Genomic DNA, 20,139 nt, shown 5'->3' with positions numbered 1-20,139 from the left:
GTTCCCCCCGCCGCGGTGGCTCAGTGGTTAGGGCGCTCGACTACTGATCCGGAGTTCCCGGGTTCGAACCCGACCGCGGTGGCTGCGTTTTTATGGAGGCAAAACGCTAAGGCGCCCGTGTGCTGTGCGATGTCAGTGCACGTTAAAGATCCCCAGGTGGTCGAAATTATTCCGGAGCCCTCCACTACGGCACCTCTCTCTTCCTTTCTTCTTTCACTCCCTCCTTTACCCTTCCCTTACGGCGCGGTTCAGGTGTCCAACGATATATGAGACAGATACTGCGCCATTTCCTTTCCCTCCAAAACCAATTATTATTATTATTATTATTACCTGAGTTCCTACCTTGCGCAGTCTGGCTAGTGTTGTTTCAACTCGTCTATGTTTGTGGATGAAAAGACCAAGTACTCTGATCTCGTCGTGTTCGGGTATGGGGCCGTTAGGCAGGGATAGTTCCAGTTTGGTATCGCACTTTGGTGATGGGAGAATGTGCACAAATTCAGACTTAGCCGGGGAGCACTGAAGGCCGCAATGGCGAGCGTAGGCATCTACGATCGCTGCCGCTTGCTGCAGGTGGGTTTCTATGTCACCGACTGTGCCGTGTTTGGCCCAGATGGTTATGTCGTCAGCATACAGCGCATGCTGAATGCCTTCGACTTTCGCCAGCTGGGCCGGGAGATTCATCATGGCGAGATTGAAAAGGAGCGGAGAAAGAACCGCGCCCTGCGGTGTTCCTCGCGTTCCTAGCTGGTAAGGGCCGTGTTCTTCGTCTTGTATCCTGATTATGGATTGTCGCTCAGAGAGGGAATGTTTGACGTACTGAAAGATTCTGCGACCGCAGTTGGTCTGGGAAAGATGTTGTAAGATGCTTTCGTGTTTGACATTGTTGAAGGCGCCCTTTAAGTCTAAGGCGAGTACTACCTTGTCGCTTAGGGGGTATTCGACGGGGTTGGGAATTTCTCGATCGAGTTGTAGCAGAATGTCCTGCGTGGATCGGTGCGGGTGAAAACCGTACATGGTGTCAGCGAATGCGTTGTGGTCTTCCAAAAACTCGGACAGTCTATCTCGCACCATCGTTTCCATAAGCTTTCCCGCACAAGACGTAAGGGAGATGGGGCGAAGGTTGTCCGTGTTTATGGCTTTGCCGGGTTTGGGAATGAAAGAGACCAGAGCGGTCTTACATTCAATTGGGAGGGGTTCCTCGCCTAGCCACATAGAATTGATGTACGCGAGGAGGTCTTCGTAGGCGTGGTCGGGGAGGTTGGCAAGAAGTTTCACGGTAATTTTGTCCCTACCCGGCGCCGTTCCTCGCTTCATTTTACCCAGTGCCGCCTTCAGGTCGTACAGTTGGAACGGTCGATCCAACTCCGCGTTCTCGGAACCTGCATAAGAGTACGCGGGCCCTCGGGGGTCCTGTTGAGTGCAAAGGTATTGGTCTCGTAGTTGTTCTGCCAATTGAGAAGTATCTCCATCGAAGCTGTGGATAGCCCGTTGGAGATGCTTTTGCGTCTCTGCACGAGTCTGTGTTGGGTCGATTAGGGCGCGAAAAAGACGCCAGGTACTTCGGTTTGACATTTGCCTAGCTGCCGTGTTACAGCGATCTACCCAGTTCGAGTCGGCGAGTTGGGCCGCGTCCTCTGCCGCTCGCTGGGTGAGGTCGGTGATCCGGGCTTTAAGTTTCCTGTTGGGTTTCTGTCGGCGCCATCTGCGGACCAGGCTATGCCGCGCCTCCCAGAGGTGCAGGAGGTGGTTATCCACCTCCGGCGTGGCCTCCGAGAGTTGAATTTCTTTCGGTGTCGATCGAAGGTGTGTAACCACTTCCTGAGTCCACGCGTGGTATCCTCGTTCGCGAATGGGGGTCGGGTTTGTGTAAGATTGCCGGAACTCATTCCAGTCGGGGAGTCGGGCTTGCGCGTGGGGTCTTGCCAACGGTTTAGTCCTAACAGTGATTTGGATGAAGCAGTGGTCGCTGCCGAGGGTTTCCTCGGTGTTTGTCCACTTAGCATGTCTGATGTTCTTGGTGAAGGTAAGATCTGGACACGTGTCACGGGTCACGGAGTTACCCACTCGCGTTGGGTATGCAGGGTCTGTGTGGAGAGTTAGGCCTAGCGTGGACGCGAGGTCCGCCAGCTTGCGTCCTCGCTTCTCTTCGCGCACGTATCCCCGAAGCAAGCTGGGGGCGTTGAAGTCGCCCAGGATTACTAGGGGGTCCCTGCCTGCTGTTTTGAGGGCACGACTAAAGAGCGTCGCGAAAGTGGCATTTTTGAGCTTTGGGGGGCAGTAAACGTTGAGTATGTGGAGTGGTGCGTTTCTTTTCCTGAGCGCAAGGAGGGTCACCATTACGTACGAGAAATCGGTTTGGAGGTCGAGGTCGACTAAATTGGACGTGTAACTTTTATGCACGCAGATGCAGGAAGAGGGGTCCTGCTGGAAGGTGATATAATTTGTAAGAGTGGCGCCACTCCCTGGCTCCTGGAGAGCAACCACTGCCGGGAGAGAATCGAGGGTTGATAGGAAAAGTCTGAGGTCCGCCCGCTTAGCACGGGAGCGGAACCCACGGCAGTTCCATTGGGCAATTTGGACAGGGGAGACCGAATTGGGCTTGGGGGGTTGTTTAGTCTTAGGGTTGTTGCAAGCCATTATTGTTGTTTATGTTAGCGAAAGGACGTAACGATGCTATCCCGGGGCCAGTGCTGTCGGAGGTTTGAGTGTCCTCCGAGCCGGTGAGCGAACAGCTATCGTCCTCGTCTTCTGAAATAATGGTTTTGGTAGTAGTTTTGCGGCGTTTATTCGAGGCGATTTGTCGAGTAATCATCCCGGGGACCGTCTGGGCAAACTGGGTGATTTGCTGGGCGATCATCTCGGGGATTTTAGCAAATTGTTGGGTAACTTGCTCTTGAAAAGTGGAGCAGGCTTGGACGAGCTTTGAATTTTGGTTCTCGATAGCGGTGAATCGTGCCTCGAAACGTGCTTCGAGACGGGCCTCGGGTGAGGTTTCTGCTTTTTGGGTCGCCTTAGGCGCCGCGGGCTCACTCTCCATAATTTCGACCGCAGGGGGAACTGAGGGAAGAGGAGGGGGAGTCTGATTCATTTTGGATTCTAGTTCGGTGATTTTCTTTAACAGTAGCGCATTTTGGTTCAGCAGCTTCTCATTTTGGGCCCTGAGTGCTGCCATTTCTTGGTTTTGCCCGACACTTTGTGTCTTAAGGAGGGGAGTGGAAGGAGAGGGGGAGGGAGAAGCAGCCTAGCTCGAACCGCTCACCTGGTGTCCGTTTTTGACGACGTTGGCCCAGGCCCTGGGGGCTCCGTCTTGCGTCTGCGTTTTTTGCCGTTTCTTCTCCGGGCCGTTGTGTGGTTTAGGTGGCCCCTCCGGTGGTTGTTTCCCATCGGTGGTGAGTTGCGGCTGTTTCTTGGTATTGGAGGCTCCCTGGCTGGCCTCTTCACATCCTCCTCCGGGAGGGCCCGAGGTGGCGGCTTTCTTCTTGGGCGCCGTCTTGTTGCTCTTTGCCCCCATGAGGGCAGCCATTTTTGGTGTGCAGTATTTTACCGCACATTCGCGAGAGTTGGTGACGTGGGCGCCACCGCACACGGAGCATCGCGGATTGCATTGATGAGGGGCCCGCATCCCCTCCACTAAAGGGACTGGGGTTCCACAGGTTCCGCAGATGTCCGGTCGCAGGTTTGGACACGTGTCCGATCGATGCCCAACGATTCCACACTTGTCGCAGGCAGGGATGGTCTTGTAATAGTTTCGCACAGGTGTAAGCACGCTTTCGTAGTGCACGTATCGGGGCTACTCCTTTCCTTCGAAAGTGATGCGTGCTTTGTTTGACTTGCCGAATTTTCGGATTTCTTTGATGGTACCGGTGCGCCATTGTACCTTATGTTGGAGGGTTTTGGAGGTGTCCTCATTGAGGACCGTGATTACTCCGTGGCAGATGTCTTCGGAGTCCTGTTTTAGGTACCCGTAAAGTGGGACTGATCCATTGCTGGTTTCTAATACAAACTCCCCGATGAGTCGGCTCGCCGCCTTGACATTCGAGGTGTACACGACAAAGATGTTTTGGTCTTTCGAGGGTATGATGGTCCTGGCTTGGGCCAGTCCCGGTCCGAGGTGTGCCGAAAAAGGAGTGCCGTAGCCTTTCTTCATGAAAGCCTCGTGAAGAGAGAAATGCGTTCTTGGTTTGATGATGATGACGAAGTCTTCGGGTGTAGGCTTGCACATTGGTCGTAGTTTCCACTTTGTTAGGATCTTGCCCTTGCGTCCTTTGGTGCGCGGTGCGGGAGCGTCCGTGTTTTTGTTCGGCAGGTTGGCTCCAGTAGTGGCGTCGGGAGCTGCCGACTTCTGCGTTTTAAGCTGAGTGCGACGTGCAATCAATCGGGTTAGGTCTGGATGAATGGAATCCGGGGGCGTGTTCGGATTTACGTCATCGGTGACGGGGATCGAAGTCCACGCCATCGTCTCAGGATCGTAGCCACGCGATTGGGGCACGTGGGTTGTCATATTGACCTCGGAGAGTCGGTCCCGCCCGGCCGAGGGTAGGCTTCGTCGCTAGGCTTAGCGACGGCGCCCACGTGGTCGGGCGAAAAACGGCCGTAAAAATTGGTGAAGTGGACCCACCTGGCTGAGAGTGGTGTCAGGTTGTGCCGCTTGGTATTCCGGATCGTTGGATGCCAGAATTGATGGAGTAGGATGCTTTGGGCCGTGGCCCTGGCCGAAAATCGGCGGAGCCGATACCGCACACGTCTGCTCAGTCGCGCGACAGCAGCGCCCCCGTGCAAGCTGAGGCATGAGCTGGTGGCCTCCAAAGACAAGATAAAGAAAGAGAAGTTTCCGGGCGTCATCTAGAAGATTTGCTTAAAATCAGTTGCTGTGCGAGTTGGTACTTCATGCTTACATTCACAGCGCAAATACAAACACGGACTTGAGGGGAGACACCACAAAGCGCCGACTTGTAATCGTGAATGTAATCTATAAGATACCCTGCGCAGACTGCGACTACTGCTATATCGGCGAGAGCGGGAATTTCGAAAGGCGATTGAGGGACCACAAGAACGACGTCAGGAATAAAAAGATTGCATCTAATGCACTTGCGGAACACGTGGAAGCCGCGACGCACAATATAGCTTGGGAAGAAGCATCAGTCATCGCAAGAGAAAAGAATTGGCTGTCACGTCGATATCTGGAATCCCTGATAATCCAAACTACAGACAAAACCCTTGACCACAACGCAGGCAATCTCCCGCCTACGTACGCAAGATCCTAGGGGCGATTACTGCGACGTACTTAAACTTTGTGCTTTGGGCTTTCCGCCCAGTGATCAAGGCTTCCGTATGGAAGCCAAAACGTCTTCGTTTTACACAACAACCTTTTGGTCGGCGTTCCTTTCTCTTCATACAACATAAGGATTTAGGTGGGAACGATCACGTTGCAAATACTGCAGGCGTATCAAATCTGCTAAAGCCTTAAAAATCTGGGAACCTTCCGTGTGGCAGACATTAAAAGCTGCTCAAGAAAAAAAAACAGTATGAACTGTTGAAATATCAGCTAGCGGCATGGACCACAACTTGAGCAAACATTCCGACGCAGCGGCATATCGAACGTAGCGTACGATGAATCCTTACGTAACGCGGGTGGGTTTCACGAGTGCCAATGCCGTTACAATTAGTTTCCCCAATCTCTCCGTTTCATGAAAAAGATTAGCCAGTGCCTTCTACTCACTATCAATTCTAGTCACATCGTACGCTTCCCAACGCGTCGCATTTGGACGCATCCGCTGTTTTACGCGTCGTGATGCGACACCACCCATGGGGAGAGACAACTTATGTCATTGTGAGAGCTGCTGATATGCGGATGAATGCGGTTGTGTAAAAGCGCTACATCACGGAAATGACAGGTTCACATCAAAACTAGTTCGCTCGTTTCCGGTTCCGTATCGCTATAGTAGGAAACAACTCAAGTCTGCACTGAAGTTTCGCGCACATGCTTGAGAGCCAGACACTTTTCCTCTGCACGTGAAAATAAACCACCGTTAAACCTTTTCTTGTTGCCTTGGTAGTCACAAGACGAAATACAGGCCCAAGACTTTTGATGCCACTGACTTGTTTATTATATAGTGTGAAACATAAAAATTTCCATTTCATTCGCTGCTGTGATTCGCTAGTAGAGTATAATACAGCATATTGCAGGCCATAGGATGCGGGCTCCAAACGCTATTCTTTTTTAGCTCGTATCGTACTCTAGTAGCAAGGTGTCATAACACACCACGCGCGGAGAAGGAACAAATACCTGCTGAGGCGAGAGAATGCGAAAGAGTACTATAGGAGGATTGATTTTCCGAAGCCACTTCATCCGTTTCGCATGGAAGTAGATGAGGCGCTATACAGGCTGTTCCACCTAAGATTTTACACATTTTTAAAAAATAGGCTTTTTAAGTTACAAAAGCGCTTTTTCGGCATATCATTGTCAGCGGTGAAGTACATCAGAATAGAGCCAAAACGTGCTAACTGGCAGGCTGCTTAACTAATATCGAATAGTTAACGTTTTAACTATTACCGTTAGGCTTCTCAGTTATTTAGAGGCATTTATAGCCTACCGTAAGTTATATCCACATCAGCTTTTAGAATTTCAAAAATGCGGTTACCCTCGGAGCTGTGGTCTAAAAATTTCTGCCTATTTCAGGGAGTTACGTGCATTGAAGAGGTTGCCTTACCTGCAAGCTTCTCGAAAGTGCATGCATTTTGGCGCCATGTATCCAAATTTTTTTGGGCCACGGCGACGGGGGCAGCCGCGTTTTCGAAATTCTAAAAACTGATATCGATATAACTTACGGTGGGCTACATGTCTGTCAATAATTAAGGAGCCTAACTGTAATAGTTAAAAATGACCATTCAATATTAGTTAAACAGCCTGGTAGTTAGCACGTCTGCGCTGTAAACCGTGGATTACATCGCTCACAATGCTATGCAAAAAAATCGCTCTTCTAACTCGAAAAGCCTGCTTTTAAGAATTGTGTAAATTCATAGGTGAAACGCCCTCTATATGCATTGCATGCATCCATTATCCTCAGCGACGTGCAACGTACTTTGTCGTCTGGTCGACTGCGCTCCGCGCCCACTCTTTCGCTGTGTGATTCATTTTCCAGCGTGGAGAAACAAACAAGTTTCAGCTCCGCTTAAAGCCTATGTGTCTGTGAAAGGCACGCATTGTTTATTCCGGAGCCCTCCACTACGGCACCTATTCTTCCTTTCTTTCACTCCCTCCTTTATCCCTTCCCTTACGGCGCGGTTCAGGTGTCCAAAGATATATGAGACAGATACTGCGCCATTTCCTTTCCCCAAAAACCAATTATTATTATTTCGTTCCATCATCTCGTTCGTTTCTTTTGTGTGTGTGTGTGTGTGTTTGTGTGTGTGTGTGTGTGTGTGTGTGTGTGTGTGTGTGTGTGTGTGTGTGTGTGTGTGTGTGTGTGTGTGTGTGTGTGTGTGTGTGCGCGTGCGTGCGCGTGCGTGCGTGCGTGCGTGCGTGCGCGTGCGTGCGTGCGTGCGTGTGTGTGTGTGTGTGTGTGTGTGTGTGTGTGCGTGCGTGCGTGCGTGCGTGCGCGCGCGCGTGTGTGTGTGTGTGTGTGTGTGTGTGTGTGTGTGTGTGTGTGTGTGTGTGTGTGTGTGTGTGTGTGTGTGTGTGTGTGTGTGTGTGTGTACGTGCGTGCGTGCGAGACAGCTTCAACGTGCGCTTGCTGACGCACGATCTTTGCAGTCAGTGCAAGTATAAACCTTTTCCCTGTTCGCAGTTTGAAAACACGTACTATCAGCAATAAATGAAACGCGAACGAGACAACGGAGCCCCGACCAGCAAAATAAGAAGCTCTTATCCAAATGAAGGTTAATACTAGCCCAGATTATTCTAACCTTGCAGGCGCGAAGACTGTTCTTCAGAAGTGTTAATCAACCTCATTTGTATTTTCAATACAGGAGCTAATATGTCGGTGTTTTTTTTTTTTTGCTGCCCCTTTGATTTTCTTGTTTTCGTTTCATTCGTGGCTGATAATACGTACCGGGCATGCGCAGCAATCCGCACTTTTAAAATCCTCCAATCGGCAGTGGTAATACCGCTGCTGCCAGGAGGCTAAATTTGGAAAGGTGAATAGCGGAATGAAAACCGCTGCACGGGTGTGGCCATGCTCTTGAGCTTCGCTGTTGTGATGATTGCTTTTATGGATAGCGCAATGCGCGGTCTGCTATAGCGTTCGCTCCCCGTCTATAAATACACGCACCTCGCACTTAAATGGGTTCGCCCCTCCCATGACGGGATGCTAATAGAAATAATGTCTACTAAATCTAGCCGTCCTTCGTAAGACAGAAACCGTCCTGCTGCTAAAAGTGTGGTTAATCGGAACGGCCGGTTGCCACGTCTGTAACCACGCTACTCACGAGCCTTTTCAAAACATTTTTTCCACAGCAGCAGCCCTTTGGACGGTGTCGCAGAAATATTTCAGAATTTTCTCTGCAATGTGCATTGGAGTAGATTAATATATTCAGGATGAACGGTTACGCCAGCTGCCTGCTGCATGCCACAACCGGGGAGGGGGGTTACTGAGTGTGCAAATATATTGGCCATCTTTCGTGTCAAGAAGGTAGGTTAGGTCAAAAAGAGACTGCTTTAACATTACTTTCACCTGGAAATGCATGGCAGTGAGGGAGCTTGTATCCCAGCAGTGCTTCATCTTCATTTGGCATCTTGCAGATAAGTTCGGCCCAGTCGATATCGGTTTAAACCCCCTTTTCATGATACGAGCGTTTGGTGGTTCCTATGTCAACGCTTAGCCATCATTTCCGTTAGCGGCTGTCTTCGCAGTAGGGCCGCAAATGTAGTAATTGGGTACCCTGCTCGAGGTGAGAAAACTTGTAAACGAAGGTTTGCAAAGCGTATCATGATGCGCGATACGTTTACGGCGTTTGCCTGCCAAACCCCAGTCGAAAGGGGTAGCGTGCCGCAGCTGTCTGTCTCTCAGCTGCAAGCGGCGTCGAACTCGAGCAGCTGCCTTCCGCTGAAACCAGATTCTGTACTTGTGCTTTTCTTATTTCAAGACTAAACAGTCAGAACAATGAGCCTATGTCGTCATGGCATTCTGACAGGCAGACTAAACGGGGAACCATGTAGAGGTGGCGATGCTCACAACGCCGATAAAATAATATTGTTCAGCTGACTTAAACATTTGACCTTTAATAGGTTTGTGTCGCCATGCTTCAACTTGCTGCGAGCGCAGTTACGGCGCTCTGCATTGGACGCAGGGGGCCACAGTTTCGTCGGCATGAATAATGATTGATCGTAATTGAAGGTGAGTACCATATGCATGAATATTCCCCTGCTTAGACACTTAAAGAAGGACGGAGAGGAGAGGAGATTTTGTTATAATAACTAGCCGCTCTCTATACGCCATGCCTTATGACTTTGAATGTACCAGAAGGTTAAGAGAACGCTATCATTATCTTAGTTCATAAGAAAGGAGACGTCAAGGACCTGAAAAATTACAGGTTGATGAGCTTACTGTCCGTTGCCTAAAAGGTAGTTACTAAGGTAATCGCAAATATAATCAACACAACCTTACACTGCAATCAACCAAATGATCAGACAGGCTCTCGTAAAGGATACTCGACAATAGGCCATATTCGCACTATGAATCAGGTGACAGCGAAATCAGATGTGATCACTTGAGCAGGACTGTAAATGGAGTACCATTTAGTAAAGCTCAGTTCAAAGGTTCCGACGGTCATTACCTAGACGGACATTATGAGTTGTTCACAGTCCTTGCGGAACTTCTTTGTGTGTATAAGCAGGTATGTCGGTACTAAATAGCACATGCTCATAAGGCTGAGCGCAATCCACTCAGAAGGAACACACGCACGCACGCACGCACGCACGCACGCTCTCTCTCTCTCTCTACAGGCACTTTAGAGATTGCTTTGTCTGCAAGCTTCTCGAAAGCGCAGTATTTTGGAGCGATGTAGCCAAAATTCATTGGGCCACAGCGCCGAGGGTAACTGCGTTCTCGGAATTCAAAAAGTTGATATGAATATTGCTTACGGTCGGCTACACGCCTCTCAATAATTTACGAGCCTAACAGTAATAGTTAAAGAGTTAACTCTTGAATATTTGTTAGCCAACCTGCTAGTTAGCACGTCTTATCTGTATTCTAATGTACTACACCGCTGAGAATGCTATGCCGAAAGAGCGCTCTTCTAACTGAAAAAGCCTATTTGTAAAAATTATGTAAAGTCTTAGGTGAAACGCTCTATATGTATATAAGACATTCCCCAGTTCCCCAGTTTTTTCCTATATATATATATATATATATATATATATATATATATATATATATATATATATATATATATATATATATATATATATATATATATATATATATATATATATAGAATTTCTGACGGAAACGGTCACTTGTCCGAGTGTTTCCGGTTTTGTCATGCCCTCATACATTAATGTTATTTCTGCTTCAAAAAAATATCCGTGGTTAGTAGCAGACTGATTTCAGTTCCAGTTGATGGCACTTCAGGTAGACCTAATTATTTAGAAGTGTCTTGCGAGTCTCTGAACTGAGAACACGATAGCGAGGGTTATTTTATGCGTGGTTTAACCTGTAAGCTTTAACATAAAAGCAGTGCAGTTTTATTAAGGCGTAATTGAAACATATAGGAGCTATTGAAAGGAAAATGATAGCTGTAGCGTTAAGGGACATGAAGAGGGCAGAGTGCGTAGAGAACAAACGCGGGTTAATGATATCCTAGTCGAATTCAAGAACAAGAACTGGGCTTGGCCAGGGGATGTATTGGGAGGGTAAGGTAACCGATGATCGTTAAGGGTAACGGACTCGATACCAGGAGAATGCAAGCGTAGCAGGGGGCGGCAGAAAGTTAGGTGCACGGATAAGATCAAGAATTTTGAAGCTATGAGGTGGCCGCAGCAGGCACATGACAGGGTTAATTAGAGGAATATGGGAAATGTCTTTGTCTTGCAATAGGCGTAGTCAGGCTGATGATGATGGTTTTAATTATGATTAATTAAAACATGCTTAGCAGATTTATATTTCACACCAAGGCTGCGCAAGTCAGAGCGAGCCGCAAGTACAGCATTTGTCAAATATGTTAAGCCCAAAAGGCTCGCTTCTAAGCCACGCAGAGGCGTTACCTAGCACCTTTTGCAGTCATATGCTACAGAGTGGAAGAGGACGAGTGTTCATATCACCTTCGATACATTTGTAACGCTGCAAAGCGAGAAATATTACACTCATGCAAGCAAATCCGGTGTGTTGTATATTTTTGGCATAGGCGGTACCTGTTGCCTCAACGAATCGCGAAGCTTGTCGTCCTTCTCCCTGAACATTGCGTGTAAGTGGCGCCTGAGTGCTGCGACACTTGTTACCTGTTATGTTGTAAGCAGGTCATGAGACCACCGTCAGGCTCAAAGTAATTGCGAATGCGACGATTCGACCACCAACACGATACTTGATTATACTTAACTGAAGAGAAAAATGCAGGCGGGATTAGTTTTCTCCTATCAAAAGTAGTCATCGCACCTTCGAATGTTAATCGCGATACAATTTAATATCCCTACAACAATGTAGTAATTGGCTTCCCGCGTTCCATTTTTTTCGATACTAAAGTATTTTTTTTTGTACGGCAATGCGCAGCACAGAGCGAGAGCATTTTCTTTTTAAATACTGGGCGTCGGGGTAGTACACTTTCGCTAAGCATGCTGCATGAACTTTCCTCTTTCATCTGCTATGTTTGCTGATTTGCTTGTTTTTCAATTGGCAATACAATTTATTGTCTAAGTTTCTGGGGAAAGTGATACTTAGTTGCGTCCTCAGGCTTCCCTAGCCCTGGTGTTAAGTGGAAGTCTGCTAGGGATTACTTTTTGTGGAAGCAGTTATACTGAAACCGGAATTAGCCTTGTCATTAAACTTTTGAGCAAGCAGGCTCATATCATCACGATGTAAAAGCCCCACAGGAACATAGCAGCTTGTCGGTATGCTTTGCATCAGCGGCTCAACCTGCAGCGCTGAGGGCTTCCCTGTTAAAAACGGGTGAAACCGATGTGACGGATTGGGAATGAGCATGAACTATGGAATTCCGATTTTGGATCTAAAATGAACTATACATTATTTCATGAGCCTAGGCCCCCAAAAAGCGGACTGGTTTTAAACTACACTGCTAACGGAGACCCGCGCGAGGGTTTAAATTGCACCGATGCCACACTATATTAGTCTCTGAAATATGCTGCACATAAAATGTAAAAGAGAATCGTACTGGCGTCACCTAAGCATCATTCTAGTCCGCATTGAATAGTTACAAGTCTGTTCGAAAAGTGAAGCGAATAATAAACAAAAATGCTTTGTGAAAGCCTAAGGGTAGGTTGACGAACCATCTGTTGATCACCACCGCAGTGTGGAAAGCGCGGTAGATCTTCATCATGCACCGAGAGGAAGCACAAAACCAAAATACGTGGTGTTCTCGAAGCACTAATGCGCAAAACTGCCATTCAAACGGGCCAAGATGCTTATTTACAGGCGCTCGCAGGCATGATATGCGCTGACGTTTCACCGCATGACTTCAAAACCACTCTCGCCCTTCACCTCACCCCTTCTACCGGACACGTGTTGGCATAATCCAATAAGCTACGTTGCCTGAGCTAGAGAAAAAGCACCGGCGACTCTGATTGAAGCGCACTAACCACTGTCAGATGTCTTCAAGTCCGTGATAGGAGGAGGCAAAGGAGAGGGGGATAACAACGGTAGAGGAAATCGATCTTTGCGCTGACGTCACTGCACTTTCGCACGTGTGCATCAGTGTGCACGTAGCCAGCCTTATTGTTAACTTTACTGCCATTACCCGCTCGGAGACATACAAACTTTTTCGTGCATTCAACGCGCTAAAATTTTATTGAACTTATTGTAACGATAGCTAGACATTATTTTTAACATCGGAGCGATGAGAAATAGCATCCATGCGCTTTTTCTAGGAGCACCTCTGTGCGCTTTCTGTGGATTCTATTGCACGAAAAAGCGTTTCAGCTTCGAAGGTGAAACAAGAGTCTACCACTGCACAGTGAGTCGGAAATGCCTCGGCTACAAAAATAGTGTAAGTGGAAAGGCGTCGCACGTGCAGTGAGGAAAGACAATCAAGTTATTCAAATCTCTGCGGCGGTAGCATTTTAACGTTTAAGTAGTGGGAATTCTAGGGCTTGCTTCAAATCAGCAGGAAAACGTCTCTATTTTCTTCTGGCACTAGTGCTTCATAAATCTTCGTACTACCTATAGGTTTTCCCCGTTCCGCACGTGTGTGTTTGCAAGTAATTTTTGCCAGTGAGTCTCTTAAGTCTGATTGTTCGAGCGCACACATAGCCCTGATCGAAATTATGATATCAACTGCGATGCTGAGCGGAATTTTCTTGCCAGAACTCTTGCAAGATGCTTAGGTAGAAAGAAAATGGCAAGGATTATTTGCGGGTGAAAGGATTAGCGCATCTGCTCCCCTTCCTGCGACTGTTGGAGCTTTCTAGCAATAAATTTGACTTACGCATCGCATCAAATATAATTATATTCAGTGACAAGTACTGTAGATCGCAATTTATTATAGAGGGGATTGTGGCTTAGCTCAATCTGCTACACGCTGAGTTTGCAACACGCAACAACGGTCCAGCCAAGCGTTCGGCCTGCGAACGAGCTTCACACCAAAGGGTCGTCGTCTTATTTTTCGCCAGAGTTCATCGCAGTGAGTGAGCGCGGCTGCTACCTCCCGGCGCAAAAGGAGGCATCCTGACGACTAAGGAAGCACGCACGATAGGTGGATCGTAGCATGACTTGAGACGGTCGACGTCTACTGTTTCACGGCCGTGATGGCGTGCATTGTGCGACGGCGACAGCAGTTGAATAATGTAGTTCATTGGAGAGGTCTGGCAGACGACAGGGTACGGGCCTCGGTACTTGGAAAGGAGTTTCGTGGAGGCACCGGGACCGGTTGGCGGAACCCAAAGCCATACGAGTGAGTCTGGTGTATATGACAGAATCGGGCTGGTGGGAGCCCAAAGGTGCTTCTGACGATTCTGGTTCGGCTTGGTAAGAGAGCGGGCAAGCTGGCGGCGTTCTTCAACATATGTGGCTGCTTGAAAAAGGGTCAGGGACTCGGACACATCAGGGCGATACGGGAGCACGGTATTCGTGGTGCAGGTGGGCTCGCAGCCATGAAGAAGGAAGAATGAAGCGAATCCGGTTGTACTCAGTGTGGCAGTTTTATAAGCGTATGTTACAAAAAGGAGAATGCGGTCCCAAATTGAGCGGTCTGATGCGACATACGTGGCCAGCATGCCACTCAATGTGTAGTTGAAACGTTTAGTCGTACCATTTGTTTGCGGGTGGTAGGCCGTTGTAGAGCGGTGAATAATGCGGCTTTGGCGAAGGAGTGCTTCGATGGTGTCGGAGAGGAAGACAGGGCCCCGATCGCTGAGCACTTCCTTAGGTGAACCACGGCGCAAAACGAGATGATGACAGATGACAGACGCAGCGTGTTGTGCAGACGCGGATAGCAATGATGAGGTTTCTACGTAGCGGGTGAGATGATCCACTGCCACTATGACCCAGCGGTGTCCGGCAGAAGTGATGGGCACGGGCCCATAGAGGTCAATGCCAACGCGGTCGAATAGGTGCGTGGGGCAGGAAAAGGGCTGCATAGGAGAGGTGGAACGGTGAGGAGGGGTGCTGCGACTCTGGCGTTCTGGGCAGGAGCGAACCTACTGTCAGATAAAGCGTTACATTCTCCGTCAGTAGGTGCGGAGTCAAAGGCGCGTGCAAGTCTTCCCCACACCGGCGGAAGCAGACTAGGAGTCGACATAAAGTGAGGCGCATATGTCGGAACGGAGGTGCCGAGGAATGGCTAGGAGCCATCTGCGTCCGTCGGGAAGATAGTTGCGGAGTTAAAGCAGGCCGCTCCGTATTGCAAAGTGGTGGGCTTGAGGGCGGAGAGTCCGGACCGCAGGACGCGTAGATGACATAGATAGGAGAGCGAGGAGAAAAGCGATCCGGGGTCCTGATGTTGCTCAGATGGAAAGTCGGCAATGTCAAGGGAAAAGGAATCACTGGTGGTGAAAGATGTAAATTTGAAGTCCCAGGGGAGAGGTGCAGGGATAGGGCATCGGCATCAGAATGCTTACGGCCAGATTGATAGACGACTTCGGTCTCATATTCTTGCAAACGCAGCGCCCAACGAGCAAGACGGCCAGGTGGGTCTTTGAGGGAGGACAGCGAGCAGAGGGCATGGTGATCGGTTACGGCAGAAAATGGGCGACCATATATGTAAGGTCGGAAGTTGCAAATAGCCCCGATGATCGCTAAGCACTCTTTCTCCGTTACGAAATAATTCTTTTCGGCTTTGGTCAAAGTGCGGCTGGCATACGCAACAACCTGTGCAGTGAAGCAGGGCTTTCGCTGTGTCAGGACTCCGCTAAGGCCCACGCTGCTGGCATCAGAGTGAATTGCAGTGTGTTGGCTGGGGCCGAAATGGCAGAGGTTTGGATGCGGAGCGTGGAGAAGGCCGCATCTGAGGCTGGTGTCCAAGAGGAGAGGTTGGGGTCGCCGGCAAGCAGCTCAGTCGGAGGAGACAAGATGGAAGGGAAATTTCGCACGAAGTAGCGGAAGTAACAGCATAGCCCTAAGAAGCTACGCAGCTCTTTCAGTGAAGTCGTTCGAGGAAACTCGACGACTGCAAGCAGCTTGGTAGGGTCGAGAAGAACGCCTTCTTTTCAGACGACCCGGCCCAATATGGCAAGCCGCCGGCCAGCGAAGCAGCACGCTGTCAGATTCACACTGCAGGCTGGCGTCGGTCAGACATTGTAGGACACGCTCGAGGCGGACCAGGCGGGACGAAATGTGTCTAGAAAACTCGACGACATCGTCTAGGTAGAGACACGTGGTCCGCTTGAGTCCGCTGAGGATTGTGTCCATCATGCAGTCGAATGCGGCCGGCGCGTTGTACAAACCGAACAACATCCCGTTAAATTCGTAGAGGCCATCGGGCGTAACAAACGACGTTTTCTGCCGGTCAGCAGCAGCCATGGGCACCTGCAAGTAGCCGGAGCGCAGGTTCAGCGACCGCGCGGAGAACGCCATGCCTTGCAGGCAGACAAGGGAATTGTACTGAGGAAGTGGATACACATCCTTTCGCGTAATTTTGTTGAGTCGATGGTAATCAACACAAAAGCGTACGGATCCCTCCTTCTTTACGATAACAACAGGAGAGGCCCAGGGGCTTCTGCTGGATGGCGCCGCGCTGAAGCATTTATATCCACTTCTTTGCTAATGACGTTGCGTTCAGTGGCGGACACACGATACGGGCGCTGGCAAAAAGACATCCGTGCCGATGTCAATGCAGTAAACGACCACGGATGTGCGGCCCAGAGATGTGTGCGGGAAGTCGAGGGACGGGCGGAAACGCTGAAGCAATGCGATGAGCTGACCGCGTTGGGCTGGCGAAAGACTGGCATCGATAGAACGAGAAAAAAAAAAACGGAAACGAACTCTTGGTTTGAAGCAGCAGCAGGCGACTTGATGGAATTTATCTGGAGAGGAGCTGGGTCTTGAAAAACGGATTATGTAAAAACGTGATCGAGTGATTAGACATGTGCCAGGAATTCGCCACGGATAAGCGTTGGTGGGCATGAAAAAGGGTCTTGACGAAAATTTCTCTGTGGCTAACGCACATAGTAAAAAGGAACGAGGAAACAGTGGCGACAGGCAGCAGTATCACTCGGATTGAAGAGAACAGTCGAATTAGAAAAGTGGGCGCACGAGAGGGGCACCAGGGCCGTAGAGAAGGCAGGAATGTCAGTGTCTTCAGCTATCACCATTTTACCGGTACGGGAAGAGGCGTCACATGGGAGGTCGGGACAAAGCGGAGACAGTTCAATGATGGAACGGGCACAGTCGATGATCGCATGATGACGGGTGAGAAAGTCACAGCCCAGAGTAACAGCGTGAGAACAGCGGGACAACATGAGAAACTCAGCGATGCACAAAACTCCCTGGATAACAAGACGAACTGTGCACGTTGGCAGAGGTTGAATGCAGTGCGAGCTGGCAGTTCGGAGGCAAAGTTCGAAACAGGCGTCGTCACTTTACATAACTTTCGGCAAAGGGCGGCGCAAAAAACTTTGAGGGCACTGCAGAGACTGCATTGGAGAAATGCGAAAGCATGTGCGTTTGCTGCGACGTTGGTTGCTCCTAGTGGACTATGATAACGGTTTATTAGTTATTTGTTTAGAAATACTGTCAATGCCAGGCGAGATTTTTACAGGCAAAGCAGAAACACTTACAAAAAGTCAGACAATATTTGACAAGTGTTTTACAGCAATAACTGTAATTTGTGACTGAAAGAAAATTGCAGTAAGGAATGTAGGAAGAAAGAAAGTGTTCAGTGTGCATTAATAACCATAATGAAGCGCTGTTAGGTAAGAAAATACAACATCAATAATGGCTCAGAGAAAGTGCTGATACATATCAAGAAAAGGTTACAGTGAAAAGATATTTGAACAAAAATACATTAATTGTGCATGGCGCAGAAAGATTTAGTACAATTTTTAAGTCATTAATGCTATTTATTTAGAAATACTACTATTATGTAGAAATAGGGCTCTTTAGTAGCTCCTAGTCGACTCTGGTGATCCTTAGTCTCTTTGGTGGCTCCTTAGGCCTCTTTGGTAGCTCCTAGTCGAATTTGATAATTCCTTAGATGACTTTGGTAGCTGTTAATCTTAACATTTCTACACAATTTACCAATTCCTTTACGAACTAACCGCCAATCTTCGACCTCCGATGCTACCACTCGACGCCGCAGCGTTCACTGGGTGACCAACCTCTCACGATCAACCATTAATTTAACTGCCACCTACCAGGGTGGGAGCGCTGCCTATCCAGTGCGCGGAAAGCGCTCAACGTTACAGACGCCAAGCCGCGTCTGTGGGGACCTTGAACGTCCTTGCTGCGCCGCTGCCATAGCAACGCATCGCGTGACATCGCCGCAACGCCGAGCCGAGTCTTCGCCGTCGCTGCGCAGGGGCTCCACAGACGCGGCTTGGCCTCTGTAACGCTGAGCGCGTTCCGCTCACTGAATAGGCAGCGCTCCTACCCTGCCAGTGTGGCAGGTTGCAGTTAATGGTTGATCGCGAGAGGTTGGTCACCCATTGAACGTTGCGGCCTATTGCTGCAGTGCCGCGTGCCTGCCACAACGTTGCCAGCGCTAATGCATGCAGCCCACCTCTCTCTTTCTCACCACCGCCACGTACCTCAAAGCGCGATTGAGCATCCCCTGAACCAGGGAGCCAGTTATACGCCCTTACTTTCCTCAAAGTCATCGGAGTCTAGAACGTTGTAAACGCAAACTCTAATGAACACAATGAACGCCGTCAGCTTTCGTTTTGTATATGCTGTATTAGCTGAGCTAATCGATAGCCTAACTGTTTATGACCCATTGTGTGACCCATGACTCGGCACATTTTGTTACCTATTTTGTGACCCATGACTTAGCAGTTTTGTGAGCCATTTTGTGACACCTGACTCAGCACTTGCCGTGAGCCATTTGGTGACCCATAACTCAGCACATTGTTTGGTTACGACTCACTTCAGGACCGATGACTCAGCAATTTTTTGTGACCATGACTCATCGCTTTTCTGGGACCATTTTGTGATTTTGTGTACATGACTTATGATCAATGCTAATGATTTATATGACCACGACTCAATTCCTTCCTCACACAATGACTCCGGTCATCACCACATTGATTTTGATTCCGGTCTTGACTCAATAACAATAACTCAAATGATCACAACGATCTGACACTGTTTATATACCAATTGTCATACACATTCAATCCTTACTGAGAAATTTTCGTGACTCATTTTGTCTCCATGAGTTATGGTCATGACTAATGATTGTGATGACCAAGACTCAATTCCTTCTTCAGACAATGACTCTGGTATTGACCCCATTGATTACAATTCCGGTCATGACTTACGATTTCGGACTACTCATGACTCACTTACGATGACTCACATGACCATGAGAATGATCTGACACTGCATATACTAATTGTCATACGCATTCAATAATGACTACCACACACTAGCTGATGGCGTGTTATCGTGCGACACATTTTGCTTCCACATTTTGCGTCCACTTTTGGCGGACACGTCAGCTGCAGACATAGCCTAGTAATGCTTTCGTATTAATGACAGATACTGTGAGACAGCAGCGCCTGTGCCCACAAGAGCTAGAACGGCGACGCCATCGAGACACTTCGCTAACATTGGCGGGGGAAGACGGAGGACTTGGAGAGTTCGATAGAAGCGCAGTTATTGCCTCCGGATCGGCGGCTGTAAGTTTTCCTCCGAGCGGGAAGGAGAGTGACGGCGCACGGGGGACAGAGATAGCGACGAGGAGAAGGGGACCGGCGTGAAAAATATGGAGAACGGTCAAGATGGAAGGCGTCCGCAGAGGTATAGAGTTTCTTACTATTAACTAGAGGGAAATCTCGCGCCCTGCCTATGGGAGTTTGCATGGAGCTCCCTCGAGGCCACCTCAGCCACCATGGACGCTCTAAGCATCATGAAGCGGTGAGCTACCGACTGACTGCAGTACCACAACTTTTGGCCAAGAAATAATGAAAAAATAAACGTTATTTGATAATCAAGAATACGCTAACATTAAATATCCTGTCTATAAAGTGCAACAAACGAGCACAAAAGCATGCAAATGTAAAGTTTGCCCAAAATAAGCGATGGCTTGCTCTGCTATTGCCCAACTATTGTACAGCACAAAACCAACATTTCATGCTTAACAAACGAATTTTAAAAAAGAAATATGTTTGCAAAAAAGGTTTTGTTTAAACACTTCCAAAGGTTTTTTAATGGCACTTCGGAAGCCAAAAACCTTTTATTGGCGTCGTGGGTTGTTGCGTTTCGGTACTATGGCTTTTTTCGCACTACGTTTGCGCCAAAGTCGTCTGCGCGCGGGGCGCGCCGTGGACGGAACGGGACATTTCAGTAACGCCACTTTGTGTTCCTGAAAAAAAAACGA

At 48.8% G+C, this 20,139-nt stretch overlaps 1 protein-coding gene and 1 long non-coding RNA gene across 4 annotated transcripts in view; one reads left to right on the top strand and one right to left on the bottom strand.

The window, feature by feature from the left end:
- Positions 1–20,139, bottom strand: part of LOC144114186 (solute carrier family 23 member 1-like) — a 93,772-nt gene that overhangs the window by 57,601 nt on the left and 16,032 nt on the right. The window lies entirely within an intron of this gene.
- Positions 9,168–20,139, top strand: part of LOC144114188 (uncharacterized) — a 139,093-nt gene continuing 128,121 nt past the window's right edge. The window contains exon 1 of one of the 3 annotated variants that reach the window (XR_013310969.1): positions 9,168–9,335. This is a non-coding gene — a long non-coding RNA (uncharacterized LOC144114188). The remainder of the gene's footprint in view (positions 9,336–20,139) is intronic. The other 2 variants (XR_013310970.1, XR_013310971.1) reach the window with 2 other exon arrangements.

Source organism: Amblyomma americanum, chromosome 1 (genome assembly GCF_052857255.1).
Source record: "Amblyomma americanum isolate KBUSLIRL-KWMA chromosome 1, ASM5285725v1, whole genome shotgun sequence".
In the NCBI taxonomy this organism is placed as follows: Eukaryota; Metazoa; Arthropoda; class Arachnida; order Ixodida; family Ixodidae; genus Amblyomma; species Amblyomma americanum.
Note: the sequence above shows the minus strand (reverse complement) of the source record. Positions and strands in the feature narration are given on the sequence as shown.